At 44.1% G+C, this 6554-nt stretch overlaps 1 pseudogene; it reads left to right on the top strand.

Moving 5' to 3' along the window:
- On the top strand, positions 2939-4745 carry Gm8341 (predicted gene 8341; annotated as a pseudogene).

The raw sequence follows: 6554 nt of genomic DNA, 5'->3' as shown, positions 1-6554 counted from the left end.
TTATTTTCTGAAGAAAATTCAACATTCAAACAATATAAAATATCATTCAAACAATATAAACCATCAATCCACCAATACCTGTTTTGAGAAATGATGCCTTCTACGCTAAACCTGAATTCTGTAAGTAACGAATTTTCAGTTTGAATGTTTGCTTTCATCTCTTCTTACTGAGCAATGAATCTTGGTCAGGCTTTAGTTCTCACATGGACTTTTAAGATAACTGAAACAATATCTTCCAAAATAAAAGTTTATATCTATAATAATTTCTTCTATGATTTCTGAAGTCTGTCACAATTGCATCTGTAACATACGGCTGAGGATTTTACAGCTCTTCTGCTCCAGTCCCTGGCACCACTGTCTAGCATTCTTTTTGCTGTATTCAATATGAAGGGTTAAATTCTAAAATGTTTAACCACTGAAGTTCTAGAATTCAGCTATCCATTTATTGTTTTGAGCTTATTACATAGGGATGCAGCCAGAGGCAGAGTTTTAGTTGAAGTACACTGTCCCTTTGTTTGTTAAAGGTCAGGGGTCAATTGCCAATCCTTGCTATAATGCAGACATGAGCCCTTTTTTTGATATTTATTAACTCTTACTCTAGCCTCATTCTATGTTATCATCTTACTTGGGCTGCTTGGTTCCCTGACCTGCTTCTTCATATTGTGGCATGCTGCTTGCCCTCTGTTTTACCACTAGATGGTACTCATATATTTTTTTGTATTTCAAGTATAGAGTTTTGTTGTTTTGATAAACAGAATTGAAGTGTTTTAGAAATATAAATGTTTCTAAATACCTACTTTAGTTACTTTAAAAGAATTCCATCAAATATAATTTAATTAAATTTGTTTACTTATTTAAAATTCAAATGCTAAATACAGTTAAGTTTTTGTGTAGGTTCCTTGAAATTGATTTTTACAGACTATCCTATAAGATCAGTTCCTAGAATAATAACTACAGTTATTGGACATTAAATGTATATATCTAATAATTACTCAAATTATAATATTTTGTTTTGATGTGGCTCATATTCCTTTTGTACTTTTTCTCTATTAGTTTCACTCAGTTAACTTCTCTGCATCTTTATTTCTTATTCATCCTAAATATTATGTTTTAAATATGGTAAAACTATTTTGGATTATTGCATTCTGAATACTTATTAAATAAATGAGGTATTTGTCATATTCATATCTTATATATGTAGAAAATAAAAATCATAGAAGTCAATAAACCTCCCCATTGCTACGCAGGTAGAAATTTCTTTAGGTTGCATGCATAACTTCACTGCTCTCCACTTTTTGACCTGAATATAATTTGACGAGAGCCTAAAAGTTCCTAGGGATTTGGATTCTCTCCAGGAGCTATCACACTCCTTATCTTCCATTTAGTATGTGTTCACATGACAGTAGTAATTACTTCTCTAAATCTCTGCACATATCATAATAGTGTAAAATATAATCTTCCAAAGGATATTAATAACACTAAAATACTGGCTATTCCATGACTTTTCTGATCTATTGGTATCTTCTCTATTGCTTTGTCAGAACACTTTGAAAAAGGGCAACTTAGGAGAGAGAGGATTTGTTTTGGTTTATAGTCCACAGACGTCTCAGTCCATCCTGACACAGAAGGTGTGGCAGCAAATGTGTGAGGAAAGCCTAGCCATCAGGAAGGACTGATTAAGTTTTAGTCCTTGGTTGAACAAGCTGGAGAAGACAACCCAGAATGAGGGCAACACCATTTCATGGGCTGGACTCTGGAGTAATTATATGATGAGATCTAGTTAAGAACTAGTGTGCCTGCATAGCTGCCCTGTTCTCCACTCTTTACTCTGGAAATATTTTGAGTAGCAGGTGAAAATTCCTTGGGACTTAGATTCTACCCAGTAATGCATTGTAAACTGAAATTGTGACCCAAATATATCCCTTCTCTCTTAAGGCACCTCACAGCAGCAGGGAACAGAATTAAGATGATACTGAATGTTGGTTTTCCTCTAAACAACAATTCTGGAACGCCCTGGAGTTAGTGACAATCCGCTATTCCTCTGGTGACAAAAAAACAAGGAAAAAAGTCTAGGTTGACTAGTGTACATTCCACATAGACATTTAAAATGATTGACTTCAGAATACTTCAGCAAAACAGGCATTTGCTGGATGTTTGCCCATTAAAAGTAATTGTTCTGAAGGATTTTCAATTCTTCTATAGGTGTGAGTTTTTGACTATAGAGATGTTAGGTAGTGGAGACAATCATCTCTTTCCTTATATTTTCCAGTCCAACTAGGACAAATACTTGGTGATTCTGAGAGAGAAAGGAATCCCATCATATTCCCAAATATGCAAAAGCTTTGGTTCTGTCAGACAAACTCAGTGTCTGGGTTACCTCTCCCATAGGGAAGGTCTTATTCACTGTGTGCTTTGCTGTGGGCTCATGAATGCATGAGTGGCCATGTGTGCAGTTAGGCTCATGCCTGTCTATGTACCTCTGTGTGTGTGTGTGTGTGTGTGTGTGTGTGTGTGTTTGTGTGTGTGTGCATGTGTGTGTGTGCATGTGATAATGTGTGTGTGCACATGTGTGTGTATACCTGTGTGTGTGTGTGTGTGTGTGTGTGTGTGTGTGTGCATGTGTGTTTTCATACTTCTGCTTTCAATAAAATCTGGCTGCCTGCTGAAACCTTGTTTTACACCCTTTTTATTTATGTTTTTATATCAGCTTAGAAATGGAACTCATTTTTCACATAATTTATTTATTTATCTACTTTCCATTCTGACCACAATCCCCTCTCCCTCCTCACCTGCCAGTCTGACCTTTACAAATCCCTTACCCCATTATGCCCTCTTCGGTATCACTCTGCCCTGAGACATCTAGTCCCAGTAAGATTAAACCCATCATCTCACATTGAGGCCCAATCATTACATCCAATTAGAGATAAGAGATCCAAAGGCAGCCAGCCCTGCCTGCAGTTTCCTGAACTAACTGCTTCTGCCCACCTAGAGCAACTGATTCTAAGGCCTGACTCTAGCAATGAGCTTCGCAAATCTGCACAAAATACTCATCAGTGACAGCCTGGACACCTGCTGCCGGAAGATCCTGCAAGATGGAGGGCTGCAGATGGTGGAGAAGCAGAACTTGGCCAGGAGGAGCTGATAGCTGAACTCCAGGACTGTGAAGGCCTCATTGTCCGGTCAGCTACTAAGGTCACTGCTGATGTCATCAATGCAGCAGAGAAGCTCCAGGTGGTGGGCAGGGCTGGCACAGGCGTGGACAATGTGGATCTGGAGGCTGCCACGAGGAAGGACATCCTAGTCATGGACACTCCCAACGGGAACAGCCTCAGTGCTACGGAGCTCACCTGTGGGATGATCATGTGCCTGGCCAGGCAGATTCCCCAGGCAACGGCTTCGATAAAAGATGGCAAATGGGACCGGAAGAAGTTCATGGGGACAGAACTGAACGGGAAGACACTGGGAATTCTTGGCCTCAGCAGAATCGGAAGAGAGGTGGTCACCCGAATTCAGTCCTTTGGAATGAAGACTGTAGGCTATGACCCCATCATCTCTCCTGAAGTCGCGGCCTCCTTTGGTGTTCAGCAGCTGCCTCTGGAGGAGATCTGGCCTCTCTGTGACTTTATAACTGTCCATACCCCACTCCTGCCCTCTACCACAGGCTTGCTGAATGACAGCACCTTTGCTCAGTGCAAGAAAGGCATGCGTGTGGTGAACTGTGCTCGAGGAGGCATTGTGGATAAAGGTGCCCTGCTGCGTGCCCTGCAGTCTGGTCAGTGTGCTGGGGCTGCACTGGATGTGTTTACAGAAGCGCCACCACAGGACCGGGCCTTAGTGGACCACGAGAATGTCATCAGCTGTCCCCACCTGGGTGCCAGCACCAAGGAAGCCCAGAGCCGCTGTGGGGAGGAAATCGCAGTCCAGTTTGTGGACATGGTGAAGGGGAAATCTCTAACAGGTGTTGTGAACGCCCAGGCCCTCACCATTGCCTTCTCTCTACACACCAAGCCTTGAATTGGTCTGGCAGAAGCATTGGGCACGCTGATGCACGCCTGGGCTGGCTCCCCTAAAGGGACCATCCAGGTGGTTACACAAGGAACATCTCTGAAGAATGCTGGGACCTGCCTGAGCCCTGCAGTCATTTTCGGCCTTCCGAGAGAAGCATCTAATTAGGCAGACGTGAACTTGGTGAACGCTAAGCTACTGGTGAAAGAGGCTGGCCTCAAAGTCACCACCTCCCACAACCCTAGTGTTCCAGGGGAGCAGGGCAGCGGGGAATGCCTCCTGACTATGGCCCTGGCAGGTGCCCCCTACCAAGCTGTGGGCTTGATCCAGGGCACCACACCAATGCTGCAGATGCTCAACGGAGCTGTCTTCAGACCAGAGGTGCCACTACACAGGGGCCAACCCCTGCTCATATTCCGGGATCAGCCCTCCAACCCTGTGATGCTGCCCACTATGATCGGCCTTCTGGCAGAGGCGGGTGTACAGCTGCTGTCCTACCAAACCTCCATGGTGTCTGACGGAGAGCCCTGGCACGTAATGGGCCTGTCCTCCCTGCTGCCCAGCCTGGAAACATGGAAGCAGCATGTATTGGAGACTTTCCAGTTCTGCTTCTGACCCTGGGGCTCAGCACTCTCAGCCCAACAGGCTCTTCTGAAGAAACCCGCTCACTGTGACCTATAGGGAGAGGGAATCGCAGAACCAGGGCATCTGCGTAAACTAATACCTTGTAAAGAATTCTTTTTTTTTTCTTTTTTTTATTACGTATTTTCTTCAATTACATTTCCAATGCTATCGCAAAAGCCCCCCCCCCACTCCCCTACCCACCCATTCCCCATTTTTTGGCACTGGCATTCCCCTGTACTGGGGCATATAACGTTTGCCTGACCATTGGGCCTCTCTTTCCAGTGATGGCCGACTAGGTCATCTTTTGATACATATGCAGCTAGAGTCAAGAGCTCTGGGGTACTGATTAGTTCATAATGTTGTTCCTCTGATAGGGTTGCAGCTCTCTTTAGCTCCTTGGATACTTTCTCTAGCTCCTCCGTTGGGGGCCCTGTGATCCATCCAATAGTTGACTGTGAGCATCCACTTCTGTGTTTGCTAGGCCTCGGCCTAGTCTCACAAGGGACAGCTATATCACAGTCCTTGCAACAAAGGCTTGCTAGTGTATGCAATGGTGTCATCGCTTGGAGGCAAATTATGGGATGGATCCCTGGATATGGCAGTCTCTAGATGGACCATACTTTTGTCTCAGCTCCAAACTTTGTGTCTGTAACTCCTTCCATGGGTGATTGTTTCCAATTCTAAGAATGAGCAAAGTGTCCACACTTTGGTCTTCATTCTTCTTCAGTTTCATATGTTTTACATATTGTACCTTATATCTCGCTATACTAAGTTTCTGGCTTAATGTCTTAGTTAGGGTTTCTATTCCTGCACAAACATCATGACCAAGAAGCAAGTTGGGGAGGAAAGGGTTTATTCGGCTTACACTTCCATACTGCTGTTCATCACCAAGGAAGTCAGGACTGGAACTCAAGCAGGTCAGAAAGCAGGAGCCGATGCAGAGGCCATGGAGGGATGTTCTTTACTGGCTTGCCCTCCCCTGGCTTGCTCAGCCAGCTCTCTTATAGAACCCAAGACTACCAGCCCAGAGATGGTCCCACCCACAAGGGGCCTTTCCCGCTTGATCATTAATTGAGAAAATGCCTTAGAGTTCGATCTCATGGAGGCATTTCCTCAACTGAAGCTCCTTTCTCTGTGATAACCCCAGCTGTGTCAAGTTGACACTAAACTAGCCAGTACAATTGACCCCTTGTCAACTTGACACACAAACACATCACTAGTAAGCCTCAACCCTTACATTCTTATTCATCCCCAAGATCTAAATAACTTTAAAAGTCCCACGGTCTTTACATATTCTTAAAATTTCAATCTCTTTAAAATATCCATCTCTTTTAAAATCCAAAGTCTTTTTACAATTAAAAGTCTCTTAACTGTGGGCTCCACTAAAACAGTTTCTTCCGTCAAGAGGGAAAATATCAGGGCACAGTCACAATCAAAAGCAAAAGTCAATCTCCAACTTCCAATGTCTGGGATCCAACTTACGATCTTCTGGGCTCCTCCAAGGGCTTGGGTCACTTCTCCAGCCATGCCCTTTGTAGCACACGCGTCATCCTCTAGGCTCCAGATGCCTGTACTCCACTGCTGCTGCTGCTCTTGGTGGTCATCTCATGGTACTGGCATCTCCAAAACACTGCATGACCCCTTCAGTCCTGGGCCATCAATTGCAACTGAGGCTGGACTTTCACCAATGGCCTTCCATGGCCTCTCACAGTGCCAAGCCTCAGCTGCTCTGCTCAACTCCTTCATGCCTTCAAAACCAGTACCCCCTGGGTGACCCTTACACATTACCAAGTCCAGCCACAGCACAAGGTACAACTTTGGCTATATCTGGAACACAGCCACTGTGCTCTCAGAAAATACTTCCCAGAAGATGTCACCTCAATGATGCTGGTCTCTTCTTAATCACCGCTAATTTCTTAGCTCCA

The sequence above is a fragment of the Mus musculus genome, chromosome 15 (assembly GCF_000001635.26).
Source record: "Mus musculus strain C57BL/6J chromosome 15, GRCm38.p6 C57BL/6J".
In the NCBI taxonomy this organism is placed as follows: domain Eukaryota; kingdom Metazoa; phylum Chordata; class Mammalia; order Rodentia; family Muridae; genus Mus; species Mus musculus.
The sequence above is the reverse complement of the archived record's forward strand: the minus strand, read 5'-3'. Positions and strand labels throughout refer to the sequence as shown.